Raw genomic sequence first — 22,203 nt, 5'->3', positions numbered from 1 at the left:
ACATGATTTGCAGGTAAAAGGTAGGAATGTGCAAAACTACCAATTTAAAACTACCATTCAACCAGTCAGTGTGTTGTCTGAGCTAGGCGACTAGTTAGTGCTAGGAGGCCATTAATAAGGCTGCATTTAGTCCATTTGTATTCAACAAATAAATATATAATTTTAACTTATCAAACTTATTTTGTTAATTTAGAATATAAAATATAACATGTATTATCATAGGCTATTACTATTATCATAATGATAATTTTGCAACATACAAATGGAGGCTAAAGCGTAAACTTGTTCAAGAACCATTTCTGGGGCTTTACTGAATTATGACACACATGACAATTCACCTGTAGTCCCAATGTCGTTGCATGATATTTGCATATGCATCCTGAGTCTGAGATCCTATGCAGTGTTCTCGTAGACAACACTATTCTTACAAACAGCTCCCAGATAACTGACAGAGGAAAAAAGCATTGGCGCCAAAGCACAAATTAACTTCTGAACAAAAAAGCAAATCAGACACACGCATTGCTGGCATTTCTTTCGTCAGTTCTTCAAAATATAATCAGGTGTGTTTCCTCAAGCACGCGTCTTTGTGTCCAGCAGCATTTCTTGTCGACAGTGGTGGGTAAATGTGCAAAATTATCCGACACTGTGCATGAATACCCCAGCTGTTAGATTATAAATATTGCGAGGGCTACATGTAGTTTACGGCATTCAACGGTTTGATAAGCCTTTTTACTGCTAAACCATTTATTAAAGCAGTGTCAGACAACACCTCTCAAATAAACTTTTGGATTATGCATAATAACAGGAACACTGATCACAGCAGAGGATTTTGACGTCTGACAGTGAACAAATGGTGCTTGATGGCTGTAGCAGCTGTGCATTAAAGGACTAAATGTAAAGAATTAAAGAGACAAAATGTCTCAGAGTGAAAACCTGTTAGTGTGGAACTCTGCACAAATATAGCTTCCTATATTTATCTATTAATCACTGTAGCATTAAGATAAACATGTTTTTTGTTATTAAATAAAAAAAAAAAAGATTTTTCATTTGGGAGACGATTTTAAAATCGTTTGGCTCAAGAATCGCGATTTGTAACAGAACCGATTTTTTCCCCCAGCCTTACCATAAGTGTGCTTTCAATCTCAAAAGATTTTTTAGTAATGATCAAATCAAACATTTTAGGTATCCTTCGGGAACATTCTGTTTTGCAAACAAGAATACACTTCTCTTGTTCTGTTCCTGTTGCTTAGTAACTGGTTAGTGCACTCTACTCTTTCATAGTTTTAAAAATGGTCATTCATTGGCCTCAACTCCAACAAATGTTATGTCAGACAGCTCTAAAAGGTCTCTCAACCTGCCGAAGTGTTCTAGAGAAGTTCTTAGAGGTTTAGGTCATGAAAATACACTCCTAAATGGCCTCTTTGTATATAATCATTCAAGAAGTTTCCTACCAGGCTGATGTTATGTGTTTGATGATCAGAGAGGAGATCAGTGCAGTGCTGCACTGGACCGCTGGGTCATCTGGAAGCTCACTACAAGAACAAGGGAAGAAAAACATAATAGTGTTATATAAAGTTTTCCTACATTTCTGTCTCAGATACACAAGAAGAATCTGGGAAATAGTATGTAGACAACCTGATTTTTTAACTGAGTGATGTTTGCCCAATCAAAACTGGCCGTCATTTTGTTAGGGCGTTGTGGGTATTTTTTAGCCTGTTACTATACACTCATTTACTGGCCTTGGTCAAAAGAGCCCAAGTCTCAATGACATTCTGGTGTAGGGATGGGAATCATAAGAAATTTAATAGTTTCAATTATTTAACATTACATTAATGATTCTTTTAGTGCTTTTGAGAAAGAAATATTTGGAATAAGAAATTCAATTCTTATTGGATTTACTGCCCTCAGTAGCCTATTACCAAATAATGAGCGATTTAATATTTTAGTAGAACAGATTATTGTAAAAGGTGTGTTAACAAAGACCTTTTAATTAAGATATTTTATTATTTAACAAATTCTAATAAAATACCACTAATTACAACAAAAATCATAATGTTGTCTTTAACTTCACATTGTCATATCAATAACCATCCAGTAACTGAATTAAGTCTCAAAAGCCTTAAGTAGGCTACACATAACACAGTGACAATTGTTGGATCATTTCGAGTCAGACATGACTAAATAAATGTGTTAATAATCAGTACGTTTTTTTTTTATTTACTGAAAAGAACCAGCTGATAAGAGTCATTCACTTGCTGTATGTTTTCTGGTGTAGATTCACAAGAACCGACTCAAAAGTGTCATTTGCTTTGGAATCGGGCTACACTGGTACACAGGTATTAAAGTGATGCTTGGCTTACATTGCCTGACATAATGAACTAATATACAATACTAAAGATATAAATGATGGAAATACTGAACTGTCCATGTTCTATGTGTACAATTGATTTGGACTGAGCAGTACGGCTCTGTGAGTCAACAAATACACAAAGCTGCAACAAAACAGTGAGGTCCTGACAGGGCAGAGTTTGGCCCGAGGGCTACAGTTGTGAACGAGAGTCTCTCCATCTGATTTACTACAACAGTCTCACTACAGCTCAGCTGGAATGCATCCTACAATCCTCTCTGAAGTCTGGGATCAAAAATCATCTGGGCTTTTTCCTCCCATTCATCTGTAACTACAGCTCAGGGAAAACAAGAGCCATGCATTACTCTCTCTTTCTCACACACACAACTTTCCCTTTTTCTTTCACCACACATAGCTGCTGTGTAATGTATTGAGGTCAAAGGAACCTGCTCCCTCTGTGGCCAATCATTTAAGCTTAAGTTTTTTGTTATTTTGCTACTTTTTAGTCCTATACACTTTTATCAAACATCAAACATTAGAGGGACAGACAAATTTCCCACTCATTATGCAGAAAACCTTTGGCGACAATGTAGAGTTTGCCACAAAGCTCATTGGCAGGTAAAAAATTTTTGTGTTGAATTTGCGGAAAATTTGCAGCAAGTTTGCCAGAACTCTCGATGTTTGTAAGGGTACCTAAGACAGCATTTTAATGTATGGTAGGCAGCATAATTATCACAAGTAGATGCTGAGATGAGACGGGAGATGCTGGATCTAATCGCAGGCTTTTAATGACGATGATGACAGTGAAACAAACAAATGTGAACTCATACAGCAAAAACAAGAACTGACAAAGAAATGCAAAACTAGAGGGTATATATACACACAAGGGCTAATGAGGGAATGGAAAACAGGTGAGAATGATGGCAGTGATGAGGGCAGTGCATTATGGGAAATGTAGTCCGGGAAAACACTTCAAAATAAGAGTCCTAGAAAACATGAGGGAGACAGACTGTGACAATAATTATAGTAAATGATTAGACTATTTTGCCCAATATTTGTATATTTGTGCTTATTACAGTATCACATTGCTAGCTTAGCAACATGCTAATGGAAAACTGTATTTAAATCAATTGAGTCTCGTGTGTGAGGAGCACTATTTGTTGTCAGGAATAGAGAATGAAGCTCAGGACCCAAGCGTGTAGTTTAAAAAAACAAAGAATTTAGTAACACAAAAAGGGCAAAAACAAACCAATACTCCCACAAGGGGGGAAAAACAAACATAAACTACCCCGTAGGGGAAAAAGGTAATCCAGGACTGGGGCAGAAGGCAGCGGGGAACAGGACCGACTGGACCGGGTAGGGATGAACAGGACAGGAAACTAGACCAACTGACAGACGGACTGGAATAAACAAACAAACACACAGGACCGACTGGAAAACATGACTGGAAACAAGACGAACTGGCACTGGATAGAAAACACGAGGAGACTAAAATAGGGAGATAAATCAACAGGTTAACAAGACAGGGCAGGTGTGACTAATAAACTAATAATGGGCAAACAAAGAGGAGGGGTATGACATAAGACAGAGAGACACACGGCGATACAGAATCAAAACAAAGCCAAATGCTCTCACAAGACACCAAAACACCCTAATGGCATGAGCGCACATCGGCAAGACAATGAGGCGATATTCGTCCATGCCAACTGACAAACAAGATGAGAGAATGAGTAGCAAAGTCAAACAAAGCAATGCCACGCATTCTCACACTAAACAAAATCTGAGCGTACATCGCGAGGCAAACACCATGCGATGCACACAACAGGCGACAAAAACAAGACAGGACACCTGTGTAAGAGTTCAGCCACACACACACACCCGACACCTTAGACTGAAGTGACAGAACCTCAGCACAACATGATGACAGCTCGCGACCCGGGCACGCAACGCAATGCAAGTGCGAGGCGCACCTGTGTTCGTGAGAGACAGACAAACTATTGACGCAAGTGCATGCAGCCAAGATTGCATAAGCGCGATGCACTCATGCCAATAACAGGCAGACATGGAGCACGAGTATCCGGATCCCGACACAGACTGAAACCGAACCAGACAGGAAGTCATGGTCCAGACACTGTGCTCCCGACATGAAACAAGACAGACCGAAGAGCACACGGCAGGGAATACAACCGAAACCACATGCTAACACAAAGACAGACAATGAAACAGAAGACAGACATTGGACGATAATGCCATGGTCCTGTCAGACAAAAATGTAGACTGACAGAGTGACAGGACCATGACATTTGCATGGCGAGCAGAGCTGCCCAGGCGGAATCCTCTGATCTTTTCTATTTTCTGTTCTGATTTGGCAGAAAATCTGTGGAAATATGCAGAGCTTTCTGGAGAGTTCTGCACACAGATTCAGTCTGCTGTGGTTCTAATACAGTAAGGATGGTCCATAAAGCCCAAAGTATACTTCAGTTAGATGCAAAAGTTAGGCGTCTGCATCCAGGACATGTGACACAAATTACGTCATCTGCAGAGTGCTCAGGCATTGAACGCATGCTTCTTGATTTTTCTCACTCCGTGTATTCTGCACGCGCAGTATGTGCATGCACCTGGAATTATTTGCATATAATTAGTGGATCCACAAGGTGCGAAGGTGGATGTGCAGGTCAAGAACGCGTGTAAGGTCAGGATCTGCATTTGTATAACTCGGATCTGAAGGAATAAAAAGATATCTTAATGGGTCTTAATTCTTCAAGAGAAAAAGTCCAATATCTCTGTGATAAGGAGGAGGGCATGGCCGGGCCGTGAGGACGCACGCCGGCACTGAATTGTCCTAATCAGCCGGAAAGGGGATAAAGACGAGCCAGAGGTGCCAGTTCGAGAGAGAGACACATGTGGCCTCTTTGTGTGTGTCTGTGTGTTTATGTTTGCGTTTTAAGTTGACTTATGTCATTAATTTTATGTTGACTGTTCTGCTGGTTCCTGCCTCCTCCTTGCCCATAATTGAACCCTGTTACATTGGTGCCAAAAACCGGGAAGGAGGAGGGATGCACTGTCCCGGAACTGCTGCCTCCCGCCAGGAAGTGGAGGAGCCGTTACCGTCCACCAGGGGCGGAGGACTCGCTGCTGTCTGCCAGGGGAGGAGCGGCTGTCGTCCGCCAGGGGGTGGAGGAGTGACTGTGGACCAGGTGACGGTGTGTCCGGGGACCGGCAAGCGAGTTTTTCCTCTCTCTCTCTTCCCCTCACTCTTTCCCTTTCCCCTCTCCCTCCCCTCATCTTTCCCAGGGCTCCAGAGAGGCGGGGAAGACCTGCTGGCAGAAGGATGGCCGGAAAGGCAACACCTCCCATCCAGGAGGGAGGGGAGTACGCCGTTGGTTTCCCCAGCCTGAATTGGGCAGTGGAGGAGTGTGACAAGGAGGAGGGCGTTGCTGGGCCGTGAGGACTGAATTGTTCTGATCAGCCAGGAGGGGGTTAAAGACAAGCTGGAGGCACCAGTTAGAGAGAGAGAGAAATGCACACGGCCGCTGTGTGTGTCTGTGTGTTTATGTTTGTTCAAGTTGACTTATGTCATTAAAGTTATGTTGACTGTTCTGCCGGTTCCCGCCTCCTCCTTGCCCATCCTTGCACCCCATTACAATCTCATAACAGTTGTAGCGCGCATGCACCAACCAACCACCTGTGTAGGTACGCACAGTCAAATAGAGTATATTTTGAAAGGCTATGCGTTCGACTGTACGCAGACGCAAAGTGTTCGCGTCAAAACTGAACTATACTTTTGGCTTTAGAAGGCAGCTCACTAGGTTTTGGAATGACCCAAAGACAGCAAAAGAAGAGTTTGGGAGATTTTCTTCTTGAACCAGTTATACTATTCTGCTTCAATTCAGTTCACTGAAAAGTTTACAATTAAATTTCATTTTGCATTTGAATTCTGCTTGTGTCCCCTGCCAAACAAATCCATTGGAGGACTCTGTAACTACACAGGCCCAATGGTCAGATATTGGATATGGCAGGGCCAAGTTGACTGTGATTGGCTGAGAGGGCTAAGCTGGCAGTGCACAACAGTTGGCACTGAATGTGTTAAAAACAGCCAGCAGCAAAATCCCAACTCAAGGTCATGGGTAAGATGAAAACTGGGGGAGTGAAAGTCAGAATGATGGAGAGACAGATAAAGCGAAAGAGTTGAACTGAGGCTACCCCCATTCTCCTCTTTTTACAATGGCCTTGACAGTTGTTTCTGTTCTTTTGTGATGGATCTGCATATAAATCAAATGCTGGTTAGGGTCACAAGGGCCGACTATGGGATAACATATCAGAGGATGGGTGAGGTGATATACTGGTTAGAAAAGGGGGATGTAATTAGTGATGTAGCAGTCAGGACAAGAGGGAAGAGATATCAGACAGATCTGATTTACAAAGAGAGCGAGTGGGCACACGAGTCATGTGAGAGTTTCAGAAGTGTGGTGGGCTGATCGTTTTGCTTCAGAGTAGAGACATCATGAAAACCAAAAAAACATTCTATAACTTAATCTTATGCAGAATGCAGTTTATTGAAAAAATCTACCTTGGTTTTATTCATTACAAGTATTTGATGATTTTATAAAGTCTTATAATTTATTCTGCAGCACAGCTTAGGCAAAAAGAAGAATTATTAGAGTGTTTGCAAGGCAGAATTGTATTGATTAGAGGTAGACCAATATGTTGATTTTACAGATTAATCTGGCAATAGTTGCTTTTTGGAACTATCGGTTATCTGCAAAAATCTATGCCGAATCCGATAGTTGAATTTTTTTTTCCTCATTTTTTTATTCTTCAACAATAAACCTCATCTGGTAATATAGGCTATAAAAAGCTTAATTTTTTTTAAATACTTGCATATGGGGGGCCTGGGTAGCTCAGCAAGAATTGACGCTGACTACCACTCCACCAACCAAATTGGCCCGGTTGCTAGGGAGGGTAAAGTCACACGGGGTAACCTTCTCGTGGTTGCGATTAGTGGTTCTCGATCTCAATGGGGCGTGTGGTAATTTGTGCGTGGATCACGGAGAATAGCATGAGCCTCCACATGCTGTGAGTCTCCGCGGTGTCATGCACAGCGAGCCACGTGATAAGATGCACGGATTGACTGTCTCAGAAGTAGAGGCAACTAAGACTTGTCCTCTATCACCCGGATTGAGGTGAGTAGCTGCACCACCATGAGGACCTAGTAATTAGTGAGATTTGGGCATGCCAAATTGGGGATAAAAGGGGACAAAATGTACAAAAATAAAATAACGGAGACAAATAAAACACCCCGGTGTATTTCGGGCTTGTTTATAGTTAAAAGTCCCATGTTATGCACCAAATCTTAATTTTTTCTGGTTATTATTGAAATTTTGGTTGTACAATAAACTGCTTTTGGAATTTTATTAATTTTGGACTCTTGTAGCCTCAATATCTGTGCCCGTCATATTAAGGAAAGACTTAAGAAATCTTAAAAACTATAGGCTGATTAATCGGTTATCGACTTTCCCACCATCTTAGTTCTCGGTATCTGCAAAATCCACTATAGGTCGACCTCTAGTTTTGATATTCCTCAAACATTCTGGTTAGGGTTTGTTAGAATCCCAAAAAATATACTTCTGCAATTATTTGAGCTTGAACCACTTAACATACACACTCAATTTTAAACTTTGTTCTAAATATACTTTCAGCCTTAAGCTCCGTACACACATGCAGTGACTTCCAGCGACCTCATCTCATTCGTTTTCAATGAGAGCTGGCGATTTCTGGCGAAACAACGACAGCGACCTCTGGTGACTAGATGTGGGTGTGGTGAGCGACACGACAAAACTGACAAAAGTTTAACTTAATGCTAATTAGGGATGGGCATTTTGGTCATTTTGTCTACTTGAGTACTCGAAGTAATTACTTGAGTACTCATCGAGTACTCAGTGGGAGGGCATATAGACATGCACAAATACAGTATGTACATATATGTCATATGTCTTTGGCTGCTGCATTGTGTCTCGTTGTTCCAAAGTATAATCATTAACACAGGCTGTTTTAATGTAGTCTGTTACAATAAGTACAAAAGAGGGCATAATCAAAATATCATGCATAATATTTTGTCATTATGTGAAGACTCGCTGGTTAATTCAATGAAACAATGCTCAGAACATGCGTCCCTGTTCTTCCTTCAGATTACCTTAATAAGCTTAGTAAGTGCGCACCACTGTTTCTGAACCGTGTATCTGCAAACCGTGGTTTCCGTGACGCCATAATCATCACGTTTTTAAAACACAGTGTTAAGTTGAAAATAGTTTTGAAGACCCTGCGTTCTGTTACATTCAGCTGTGCTCCATCTAGATGTTTGAAAGAAAGATTTCGCCTTGTGTGTCTGTGTGCGCACTTCTCCAGACTGTAAAGCACTGTCTCTGCCCGGACAAAAAGTCACGCTGCGCTCTGTTGGAGTTTGTTGCTGTGATGATTCATGCTTCCTCCCATTTAACTTGGAATTTTAAACTTCATACTTGGAAAACTGCAATGGAATGTCACTTTATGTTGGACTTACAACTCGTGCGGAAATCTTCAGCACTGATTTCGCTGAGATGCAGGTGTTTCACACAAACATGTCGGCACCGAGTGAGATTTACAGTCAATGATAAACCTTCACTTTTATTAAATAATATACATTAATGAGTCAAAGTTTCTACATTATATGACAATAAAACCTGTTTAGCAAATGTGTGCAGAGACAGATGTTCAAAACACGGTGGATTAAACTTTCTTTTGATTATCATAAACCTGTAGAAAAAACACTAGCATTGCAGCATTGTTTATCAGTTTGGTTGCTATGAGACGTCTCTGTTGACAATCAAGGTACCGCTGAAAATGACAACAAAAATAAGGCCCCTCTTTGGTACGTAGTGTATATTTGTCAGGGAGTTGTCACTGAATTTTGAATTCAGTGAAAAGTCACGTCAAGCATTTTCATTTTCAATCATCGTTTTCATGATCGATCATTGCTGTCACTTCCGAGTACTCGTGCCCATCCCTAATGCAAATAAGGAGTGACTTTCGGTAGTGACAACCAATACGAGTGAAGAGTGCATCAGTGGAACTCACGTCACCCGTCTCCTTTGAGATAAAGGTGTCCAAGTCGAGTGCAGGCACTGCCAGGCAAAGGAGAAGTTTCTGTAGGCAATTTAACTGTCTGTAACCACATACATGGAATAACAAAAAATTACGCATGGAAAATAAATTGTTGGCAGTGTGAGTGAGTTTGATTTGCACATTCGTACATAGATCGTTCATCTTATTAATTTTATGATGCATTTAGCACTGCTGCAGTTCATATAAAAACACTCTCCCCTGCAGAATGTGCATTTTTAGAAAATTGATGCCTTGTCAAATTAGAATCAATTATTAGTTTTACTAGCAAAATGCCTAATCTGTGATTATATTTTCAAACGATATGGCCAGACGTGCAGTCCACCAATAACGTTTGTGACAGCAATAGGAACGCCCACTAGTGTCTTCATACTACAGAGACTAGAGACATGAAGCGATGTCACTGTATGTGTGTATGGGTATTTAGGTGTGCTATTTATGTTGGGTTTTTGTAAACTATACTTTTGTGAGAAATGTATATAAATCTAACCATCCACAAAATCTCAAATCACATTATTCAGATTTAACCAAAATCTAACCATATTCAATGATGTCATTGTAATATTTGCATATTAAATTGATTTATCATGTGTTGATGCAGCATTTAACTTACACAGAACAAAATTCTAAACCCTACGCCTACTTAAAACTTTAACACCATTCTTTGGCTGCCTTATAAGTCAAGTTTAATATTTTAGAACAAACACAAAAGATTCTTTAAAAAAACTCAACAACATAAAAAAATAAATAAAAAAAAACATGTTTTCTGACATTTTAACATGCTGATCCTTTTAATGTGAGGCGATTTAGGGGCAACACTAGTGGCACCAAATATGAATTTCAAAATAATCACTGTTTTTAAACTACTTTCAAACACCCTGTCTGCTGTCATTGTTCATATAAAATAGGTAACCCCACTCTCAAACTCACACCATTAGTTAAGCCGATTTTGTCATGTCTGGACACTCAAACAAACAAACAATTTGCAATTCCATTTGTTGCCACTAGTGGCACAGAAATTAAACACTTTCCAGAACCAGGAACCAGAGAACACAGGGCTGAGAGAGAGAGAATAATAAAAAACAAATCAAAAATGAGAAAAAGACACATGATCTAGCTGACCTTTCTCAAGATGGATCAAGACAGAGTGTTGGCCTCACTATAGCAACAGTGTAAAATGCCCCACAGTAACCTCTCTCTTCCCACTGCCCTCCCTTCCTCGCTTGCTCACTCACTGCATGTGGATGTGTAATTGCTTGCAGGCATCTGAATGCAGAAGATGAACTTTGGCCTACTGAGGAGAGGTGTGTGTGTGTGTGTGTGTGTGTGTGTGAACAAGGAGGGCGGGGGGAGGGGTTCTGGCAGCTTTTGTTTTGTCTGGTCACATGGGGCCCTAGCCACCTTTCCAATACAAAGCCCCAGTGCACGTTAGGAAACCCACTTTTGAACGACAGTTCACCCTTCCGGCATTGATTAAAAAGGAGAAGTTCTGACAGAAATATGTTTGGGTTCACAATCATATTTGTATTTTGCATATAAGAAGCATATTTATCAGTCAGTAGCTCTGTAGTGCAAAAAGCTGGAGCGCACTCAAGTTACATTCTTCATTCATTTAGATGTACACGAGCAGCCAAAGGGCCTATTTCAGCCATTTGTAGAACACCTACTAGAATAAAATTACACTCTCAAATACTTGGCACAGAAGAGCCCTGCAGCCTCCAAGATATAACAAATAACCCTTTTCTACCGACATTGTTCGGGTGTGGGTTCTTGGGCCTGTGCGAATTCTCGAACTGTTCCGCACATTTCGGCCGCAGAAATGGCCGTTCCAGGGCTGAAAACAGAGAGTAACCCATTATGTCACTGTTCGGCTCTCAGGTTAGTGGAAAAGCGTGGCCAGTTTACGATATTTCCCCGGCCGTGAACCAGCGGAGCCCAGGCTTGGCACAAGAACCATTGCAATTTCGGTGGAAAAGGGCTAACAGAGAACATTGCTTTATGATGAAAAGAAGAAGTGGCGAAAATCAAGAAAAACGGCAGTGAAAGCATCGGCTGAATGTTTCTTTCTTGGAAGATAGTTGCCTCAAATGATTTTTGGGAAAAAACAGAAGCATAGTGTTTTTTTTTACATGACAAGCTCTTGGAAGGGAGTGCATGTGCAGTGCTGTCTAGAAATTGCATTAACGGAGCTCATCTCTCTGTGGGTCCTGACCTGCCGTCAGCCCCAACACCCACCCGGCCTGATTCTCTGCCCTCTTCCTGCAGCCTATAACTCACACAAGAGGCAAATCAATTTATAATGAAATATGGAGGGCAGAGAAGGGGGGCAGAGCATAAGAATGCACCTCAATACTGTTCTTTTCTCTTCTCGCTGCTACTGTCCAAAGCGTTTAAGCACTATTTTTGGCAAATGTTGGCTGTGTTTTAGCTATAATACTGGATAGAAATGGATAACTGACACCTAACCATTCCATGGACTTTATTTGATCAACATTAAGATTTTAGGCTAATTATACACTCACTAAGCACTTTATTAGGAACACCTGTACACCTACTTATTCATGCAATTGTCTAATCAGCCAATCATATGGCAGCAGTGCAATGCATAAAATCAGGCAGATAGGGGTCAGGAATTTCAGTTAATGTTTACATCAACCATCAGAATGGGGGGGAAAAAATCTGATCTCAGTGATTTCAACCGTGGCATGATTGTTGGTGCCAGACGGGCTGGTTTGAGTATTTCTGTAACTGCTGATCTCTTGGGATTTTCACACACAACAGGCTCTAGAGTTTACTCAGAATGGTGCCAAAAACAAAAAAATCCAGTGAGCTGCAGTTATGTGGACTGAATTGCCTTGTTGATGGGAGAGGTCAACGGAGAATGGCCAGACTGGTTTGAGCTAATAGAAAGGCTACGGTAACTCAGATAACCGCTCTGTACAACTGTAGTGAGCAGAATAGCATCTCAGAATGCACAACACGTCGAACTTTGAGGCAGATACAAGTTGGCTCGTACAAAAATGTACACTTTATCCTCCTATGGAGAAAACTAGATTTTTCCTAAAATTACCCCCTAAACCTAATGATATTCATAGAAATTTACTTTTGTGTACCATGGAAGAAGGAAAACACTGGGGTTTGGAAAGAGTAGGGAAACATCTCACAGGTTATTGACATACAGTGCATCAGTCATTTTGTATTGCATAAATAAATATGGAATGAGTAACCAAAATTGCTCACTGACGTTTCCTTTCTTAAAATACATTTTATGCCTGTATTGTATCGATTTAAAATTCTGTTTGTTGATTGGTTGGTCTTTATGGGAATAAAAGTTGTACCCTTTTGTAGGAACCAAGTTGTACAATATTTTAGGATTTCATCATCTTGTATGGATTATAACGAGTTGTCATGAATTTTTAAAAATACAAATATTCTATGTAGTCTCTCCATTAATCGCAAAATGCTGTTAAAAAATTGTTGAAGCTGGAATTTAGCATGACACACTGCAGAACATGTCAACTTTATTAAAGTATTTAATTTCAACTACCTCTATAAATATTGTTTCAAAGTATATTTGGCTTTGTAATCATAGTTTGGATTCATAAACTTACATCACCTAAATTGCTGTATTTGTAAAGTGAAATATTTTTGACCTAGAGATCATAGGTTTCTTTATAATTTCTCAAGTAACTTCTCTGGAAAGGCGAAGCTGATACAAGAACTCTTTCTTTGAGAAACGGCTCTCATATCTACCCAGTATGAGAAAAACGTTCAGGATAGCCTTATAAAAACTAAACTAACACCCACTCAATGCTCTCAACTCATGACAGAGATAGAGAAATATCAGAGGAAGTAAAAGGAGGACAGGCACTCAACCTGATGTTACCCTTCCAGGCAGGTGGGCAGTGTGGCCTGTGTTCAGAAAGACTGAGAGTACATTTGTCTGCCTCAATGAATAATACAGAAAAAGAGTGCAAGGTTCGACTCAGTACAAGTGCAGTGGAGTGTGTTCAGCTGTCCTCTTATCACAAAAGCACTCCCATGATGCATTACCTCAGTCAGAGTGTAGGCGGTCAATGCAGATGTGCAGCAAAAAGAGGAGCAGCTCTGAGGAGAGGGTCACACTAACCATTCTCAAACCCATGAGGACGCACTCTTCGAGACGACACATGATATGATACAACAGAAATCTACAATCTGTATGTATATTGAAATTGATATCACACACACTTACCGAAGCTGTTGTTCACATTATTCACAATACCTTCAAACACTGTGCATTGCATGTTTCAACAATTCAACGAATCAAACATTCAAACTTTACACTACCCATACACCAGGCTAGGTAATTCAAATGAGACATGATAACCCCAAGGAGTTAATTTTTAGCAGACGCCTACATAATCTAGTATAGCCATATGGTATGGTGCACTTTTCAGCAAATTCTGGCCAAGAACCATCCTATTAGAAAAGGAAAAGGGCAGGTCAATCCGAGAAAGAGCTAGAGAACGAAAGGGAATATACAAGTGTGCTATTGTTAGTAAACAAGGATATCTTGTTTACTTAAACCTTAAGGCCAAAGTAAACTTTTTTTTTTTTTGCATGCCGCCACGTCTCCAGCACAGTGCAGGCCAAGCAAATTTCGTCATCAGCACACTGTCCCCGTGCAGCCCAGTTTTTCTAGACACACGGATAGACACTAGACACTTCTGTGCACATTGTCTGCATATGCACCTGGAGTATACTGTACTTAAGCGTATCACAAAGCAGTCATAGTGTGCATGCATTGAAAACATCCTTACGGGCTCGCGGGACTCTTTGAAAGGCTGAGTGCTCAAGAGTGTGCGAGACGTAATGGTATGCGGAAAAGTACACCCTAGTAAGGGGTGGTCACACTAGACTTTGAGCATGCAAAATTATTTCTGACACTTCAATGGACAGGATATGATGTCATGCGTAAGGTTTCTGGTTTTAATAAACAATAAATAACACCTACTCACATTATTGCAACAATAAAAGCCGCTTTCAAATATGTATTCTTTGTAATAAGAAAAGATGTCAGTGTGTGACATTTCGATCTTCTTCTGGTCACACGACTTCTCATCATGCAAATTTGCAGGTCAGAGTTCTTTAACTTTTGTGCACAGCGGAATGCAAAATTTCTTCATGAGCTTGAGTTTCATGTCTCCCGCGTTCTAATGCATTTGAATGGGAGTAAATGGAGCACAAAGTGGTGCGTGAAAGCAGCTTCAAGTATCTCAAACTAAACTTGACACAAATTTGATGCCATGAACATGAAATAAAAACCTGCATTGCAGCCAGCCAGTTATATTGGAACTTGCGATTTCAGCTGTGGCCATGTGGTTTTAGGGCATATAAAGTCCACAAGTCTCTGTGTCACTGTAACTTTGTGCACTTACAGTATTTATCCTCTATCTACTCAGTTGAGAGAATGTGTATTTAGAAATATCTTTATGACAGCAGTCAGTGCTGCTGACTGCAGGGAAAGAACAGGATCACTCAACTACACAGGGACCTTTCCTGAACCAACACTGGGCCCAGATGACCCAGCCTGGATTTAGACAGAGACACACACACAAACACACACAAGCTTAAACGTGCAGATGAAAGCTAGAGATTACCAGTGTCTGCTGAGGTCATGCTTTGCAAACGTAAGACCCAGAAGCTCATCTTTTAGATTCATATGTGTGTCTCTTTAGTTAACCATTTAATACAGTTGTCAGTTAACTATGACTTGGTTTGCACCCAGTTTGTTGTGAATCTCCAGACAAATCTGTAAATTCAAACACATACTGTTAAAAAAAAAAAAAAAAAAAAAAAAAAAACAAGATAGATAGATAGATAGAAAAACAGGTCAGAATGACCTAGATTGGAGTATCTGGTATTAAAGTGCTCTATATACTGTGCCAAAGCTTGCTTATAGTCATTTGTGATCTGTGTTTTGGCAAATAGAGATTAATTGTGTGTAAGTGTGACTAGGGGAAAGGATCATAAATATTACAGTGTCAGACTACAATACAGAGGGAAAGGTGAGTGAGTAAAGAAAATAAATAATGTGTGTGTGTGTGTGTGAGAGAGAGAGAGAGAGAGAGAGAGAGAGAGAACAATGTGTGTAAATTAGACTTGAAAATAAAGCAAAGGCAAGGAATAGACAGAAAGACCGGCAGACTGGGTGTCGTGCCAGTTGATTATGAAAGTTCCAGGTGGGTCTCTGAGTTTACATGATACTTATGACCTAATCAACAGACACGCACACATACGAGCACTCCCAGGCTTCTAAGAACACACCCCAATTCTGCATACCGCCACTAGAACAGTCTAAAACCAAACGGCTGGTCATTGACCCCGCATATACACACAACCAACTGGAATGGAAGAAGTTGTGCAAAACAAACAGTATTTGTTTGCAATATAATTTGTTAGAGGTATATGTGATCTGAAATACTCAAGATGGAGGGTAAGTTGATGTTTGAATGTTTCTTGGTGTCTTTGTCCAAAGCAGACAAAACGGAAATTAAACAAGGATGTATCTTTGTGTCTGATCATGCAACAAACCAGGAAATATCCTTGTTAAATTTGGGAGCACTTAGATGTCAGTCCAAGTAGAAGTGTAATCTCTGAAACAATCAGTCTCTCTCTCTCTCTCTCTCTCTCTCTCTCTCTCACACACACACACACACACACACACAGAGAGGGGACAGCTAGCCAGTCCAAAATTGCTATAGTTTTTTCCATCCTTCCAAGAAGCCAACAAACTGGAGAAGAGTTTGAGCCAGGCAATGGACCTCTGGGGCTCTACAGCATTTAAGTATGATAAAAACATTGCCAAGAAGGAAGCTTAGAGCACACATTACCAAAGGAACAGAATCAAGCATAGAAGAACTGCAGGCAGGGTGGGTCATCGTACTTGGAAAACAGTCTGGAAAACACATTTCCATGACTATGCAAATTCTTTTGGGAGTTTGTTCCACAAACTTCTTGAATTGGTGTCAAATGATTTTTAACAGTTTTGTTAGCAGTTTTTAGGTGGATAGGAGAACTTGAGTTCTGTAAGCTTATGTCATTTAACAAAACCCCATTCAAGCAAAGATTTATTTTCCCATCAAAAAACGCCTTCATATGCTTTCTCAGCAAAAAGCTTCCAATTGTTTCCAGAGGAACTAGACCAACTAAAGACAATGTAGAACAAGCAGTGTCTGGATTAAATTATCATCCTCCCTGCCATAACCTGTCCACTTTACTGATGGTTGTGTTTTTAGCCACAATGGAACTTCTTTTAACAACAAGCAAGCAAAAGAAATAGTAATTTCCAACATGGCAGTTTAGCTGTGAAGTACTGGAAGTATTACCCAGAGCCTTGCAACTTTAAAAAGCAGCAAGGGCACAGCTGCTGCCTCGTACATGTCAAATCCAAGCATAGTGACTATGTGATATCTGAAACGCTAAAATATTATTTCCCATCTATGTCTTTAGGACTAAATAGGTTTGGGTTTGCAAATTTCTCACTCGACATCGTCCTGATAATGCTTTGCAAAATTCATAAAAATGCACAGTGAATACTTCTGTTTGATGCTTCTTGTTCTGAATAATGTGTTCGCAGAAGAGCTAAGCTCTGAAGACTGAAGATACATTTTAAAATCTTGTCTTAAAGGATTTCTTTCTCTCTCACACACAGCTGGTTTGTATACATGCAACGACAGAAAATTACTTGGCAGAACTTCAGGTGATATTACAGCATCTGAGTCTCATAAGAAAACATACAAAGCTGGCTAATGCTAGTTATAGAAAACAGAGACATCTAAACTTGTGGTGGTGGTGTAGTGGTTAAAGCTCAGGAATGGTAACCAAAAGGTTGCAGGTTTGAGCCTCCCATGTAGCAAGCCATGAGCCATCATTGTTCCCTTGAGCAAGGCACTTAATCTTAGCTTTTCCCTGTAATAAGTAATCTATCATCTAGCATCTGCCAAATAACTACTTACTCACGAAACTTCAGAGAGGACGTAAGGAACTTTTAAACAGAAAATAAGTAGTAATAACAGAATAGTATTTTTGAAAAATATATTTAAAATAATGTACACCCACATGAGATGAAGACCCTAGTCATATCATCTGCTTTATTCTACATGTGGTGCTGGCTGCACATTCATGAGCACTACCATGCTGAGATCACATGATGAGCCAAATATGTCATGGTTCTGGCATTTGTGCTGGCTCTTACTGTTGTTTGTTTTTCTCTCTCCCTCGCGTCACACAGGTGGAGCCGACACACGTGATCAGCGTTTCCATGGGAACGATGATCGGTCTTGGGGAGACGCTGATCATGGCAATGATTTACTCGCCTGTTCCACCTGCTTCACTCTGATTGCACTCCCTACTTATTCCTTGTGTTTCCCCTCTTTCTTTGCCAGTTTATTGTTAGCTGTCAATGTTAACTGTGCTCTCTTGTGTAGTTGGAGCGTGCTCGTGTGTCTGTTGGTTGCCTGTCTGTAGAGGTGTGGTTACCTATCCGTTTACCATCGCCATCACCAGTTCGGTGCCCAGTTCCTGTGGAGGAGGATTCCTCGGTCTCTGCCCGTGTCTTGGGGGAGTTATCTTATGGGCTTTGCTTCACACCACACCAGCTTCAACGGACTCTCTTTGGATTGCTCCTGACTTCCACAACGCACACACCCATCATACGAACACACTCTTCCATTAGTCCAGCGGCTCGCTTGACTTTGCCTTCTGCAGCCGGCGCCGGGTGCGCTTTACCTTTGCCTTGAGAACTTTGTGTTAATAAATCCTTTTGAACTGTCACCTCTGCGTTTGGGTCCCTTGTTTCCCCTATCTAATATGGCTGACGCGCCGATGTATCGCGGTCCATAGAAACGACTTCTAATAAGGTATCTACGTATAGATATCTATGAATAATATCCTGTCATTGGATGCTTTTACAAGCGAAAAAAAAAATGTCATGGTTGACTGAGAAATAGCGCATTTTTACAATGACATCAGTAACTGAGAACTTTTGTTTTTGTGTGATTTCGCATATACACTGCTAGGAGTCAGCACAACATAAACACAAATTTTTTACAATAAGGGACAATATTTAGCCCCGGAATTTGATTTTCAGGGACATTTTTTACCTTTATGAGGCCTTATTTTTCTACCATATAACACACAGTTGTTGTCCATTTGTCAAACACTTCAATTAAATCAATTATGGTCAAATAGCTGGGATTCCAACAAAATGTTTACCATTTTTTAAGTGCATTTCTAAAAATGCGACTATAGAAAATACGAATTGTTATGCATTTCCATCCACTACGTCATGCGCATTATCTTTAGGGAGCCTGATTTGTCCTGGTGGAGCAGCTGGATTACCTCCTTCCTTTGGGGTGAGTTTTATTTGCAGGATTGGAGCATTTGTACATTGTTTTATTAAATGGTGCCCGGAGACGGGGCAGAATAAGTGTAATATCTGATATAATGAGGGCTGAAATGGCTGCAGTGCCCTCACGCCGCCAGCCTCAGTATACCTGGGAGCTCAAACTGTTCTGGCGGATGGTGAGGACCCATTTTAAAGACCAGCTGTGGGTTAAACACTTCCGAATGTCAATAACTTTGTTCGAAGAATTGTGTGCCAAGGTTGGACCTTTCGTTGGGCCTGTCACATTAAGCTATCGCACACTCATAACCAGGGCCACAACCCTGATAGACATTGAGGGGGACATGTCCCCCCAATATTTATAATAGTGGTCTACTGATATGGGGTTTTTCCAATCCTGAATATGTGGTTACATCCTTGCTCATAACATGTGCATGAATAGTCAAAACATGTCATTGTTTTGCAAATCAACTCTTTCCATCAGCTTAATGTGCCTTTTAACTAATGCAAAACTCTAGACCAGGGGACAGGAACCTGTGGCTCTTTGTTAAAAATCAAGTGGCTCGCTGGGTGTCTCACCATTCACCAACACATGATTGTTTAAAACTTTCTAGATATAATTTTCCTGCAGAAAGTGTGGGTGTGATTGCAAAGATTGAAGTCATAGACACTGTTTTGATTTCCTTTCTCCCGAATTTGTCATACAGCCTACTCCTGGTGAACAATGTTTGAAATTAATACCTGCCAAATGCGGATTTTTCATGCACAGTGGCGGGTAATTTTACTCACAGCCACTGTGGAGGGCGACCTGTAAGACTCGTAGTGATATACTGTATGACAAGAAATTAGACACAAAGACTGGCATGTGAAAAATGTGTGATTATATTTTGAAGAACAGACGAAAGAAAAGCCGCCGATGCGTATCTGATTTGATATATGTGCGCAGTGAGCTCTGCTGTTCACGATTGCAATGAAAGTGCTTCTCCAAGACATGCACACGCATAGAGTTCTGCGCCTTGTTTGCCAATAACTTTTGATCTTAGTGGTTAAGAGCATTTTCTACGAGCGATTTAATGTTCGTTATTTTTTATATGCACCAAGGGTGTGAAATAACACCCGCCACCTGCAAATGCAACGAGGCTCAATCCAGTTTGCGAGCTCCTCGTCCAAATGCAGGTATTTCATGCGCGAGTAATTTTGCTCATCAACCCGCAACAGGCGGGTGACCTGTAAGACGTCTCGGAGTGACACATGACAAGAAATGCTGTTAGTCACAAAGACGCGCTTGAAGAAACGTTATTATATTTTTATTATATAAAAACAGACAAAAGAAAAGCCGTCATCGCTCATGTCTGATTCGCTGTTTGTTCTGTTTGTGCAGCGGGACCCTGTCTCATGGAACACAATAGAGTTATCACTCCTTTTTCTCTGTTTCATTCATCTGAAAACTTTTTGTAAGAATAATGTCATCTATGAGAATGCTGCAAATTATCTCCGATCATCTCAGAAGGTGCTGTGAGTTTTGCTTTATTTCCATGGAGCAGTTTGCTTTTTAGCATTGTGAATGCAACTCTGATATATATAATATTTATATTTGTATTAAAGAAACAAAGACGGTAGTGACTAAATCATGAAATAATATAAGACACCTTGAACTTAAAACTGAGTTCTATTTTCTTTTCTTTAGGCAGCATTAACTGTATTACCAAAATGCAATACAAACACATTCAATAAGAACATACATGGGAATTTATTAGGCTTATTTATTATGATTATGATTATCTTTACATTTATAATTGTCTTTAGTTCTTAATTTGTATGCTGTTAGTCATTTTTCACCTGTTGGGGGCCATTGGAGATGGTACATGTTTGGATTCGGGGTAGATTTTTTGATCACTTCGTTATTTTAATCGATTTTTCAATTCGTTTAAAGTGCAATTTGAATTTAGAAATGTCTTTTGTTTAAGTTTTTCATGTTTCAATAAATTAATTTAATTTTTAAAGCAAAGTCAATAAAGCAAAAATATTCACTGACCCTCAGCAGGGGGTTGAAGATATAATCGGATATCATTATATTTATTAAGGTGATTATCTTTCAAATATTTTTTTACATATCGCCCAGCCCAAAAGGGAAGTGAACTTTTTCATAAACAATTGTAAAATGAAGTAATTTTATGGAGACCCGCACAAACACGTGTACTCAATTCCATATTGCAACATGTTACCTATTAATTGTTGCATATTTGTTTTCGAGTAGTCTATGGGCATAATAAACATTTTATTGAAAAACTTTGTTTTTTGAAAATAGTAAAATATTAGTTTGTGCTATGGCTCTCTCGAAAAAATGTATCAACCAAAAATTTAAAAATTGGCTCCTCAGTGAAAAAAGGTTCCCGACCCCTGCTCTAGACTATCCACCTCCTCCTAGCGCATTACATTTTAAGAAAATTTTGAGTTTATTCTTATCAAGCGTTTCCATACGGGATTTCTTATGCGCAACTTAAAAATGCAGTATAGTCGGATGTAAACCCAGCTAATAAGGTTGCAAAACCCATAACTACATAGGACAGAACAGCACAGAATATCATGAAATAGAAAAAAATGCTTGATAAATGCTCGTTCTTTGCCCCCACATTTGAATTTTTTTTTATTATTTTAGGTATGTGCCCTGAGCCCTGGTTAATTTCTGACTTGCATGAGCTTGACTTCATCCTTTTGTTTATGTTCTGCATGGAGAACTATGGATGAAGAAACTGGCATTAGGGTCAATACTGATGTGTCTGAAGGATGATAAAACCTGTTACTGACATATTACTGTGTCTTCAGTTCTCTAGCTGCAGTGTCTCTTTAAGACTACAGCCAGTTAAGTAGTTTAAGACTCTGGCATAGCCAAGCAATGACATATGTGTAGGAAGAAAGCTTTTCTGGGCAGCCTGTATTTTTGGAAATCTGAACTATGGTTGAGAGTCATTGTAGTGAATGGGAAAAACAACTGATGATTCTGGAAAACACTGTGCCAGTATATGAAAGACGAGATACTTCAACTGTGACCATGATTACAATACATAGATGTGAGGAGCTCACAACATGCAAATGAAAATCAAACTGGTATTACTGCTGTAATTGTGAGATTACAGTTGGTGTGGGTGTCAGATATCCCTGCACCAGGGCTCTTTTTCAAGGCATGTCAGAATGGGATTTCTAGGGGTTGGAGGATTGCTCTATTTTAGCCTCCTGGTCTGGTCATTTATGTCGTCCAGTGACAGAGCTAACTCCCATACATCAGCCTAAGTTGACTGTGCCTCTGTTG

The 22,203-nt window shown here is 40.2% G+C and overlaps 1 pseudogene; it reads right to left on the bottom strand.

The window, feature by feature from the left end:
* LOC127427601 (N-acetylglucosaminyl-phosphatidylinositol de-N-acetylase-like) overlaps positions 1–22,203 on the bottom strand; it is a 52,882-nt pseudogene that overhangs the window by 29,303 nt on the left and 1,376 nt on the right.

This window comes from Myxocyprinus asiaticus, chromosome 3 (genome assembly GCF_019703515.2).
Source record: "Myxocyprinus asiaticus isolate MX2 ecotype Aquarium Trade chromosome 3, UBuf_Myxa_2, whole genome shotgun sequence".
Classification (NCBI taxonomy): domain Eukaryota; kingdom Metazoa; phylum Chordata; class Actinopteri; order Cypriniformes; family Catostomidae; genus Myxocyprinus; species Myxocyprinus asiaticus.
Note: the sequence above shows the minus strand (reverse complement) of the source record. Positions and strands in the feature narration are given on the sequence as shown.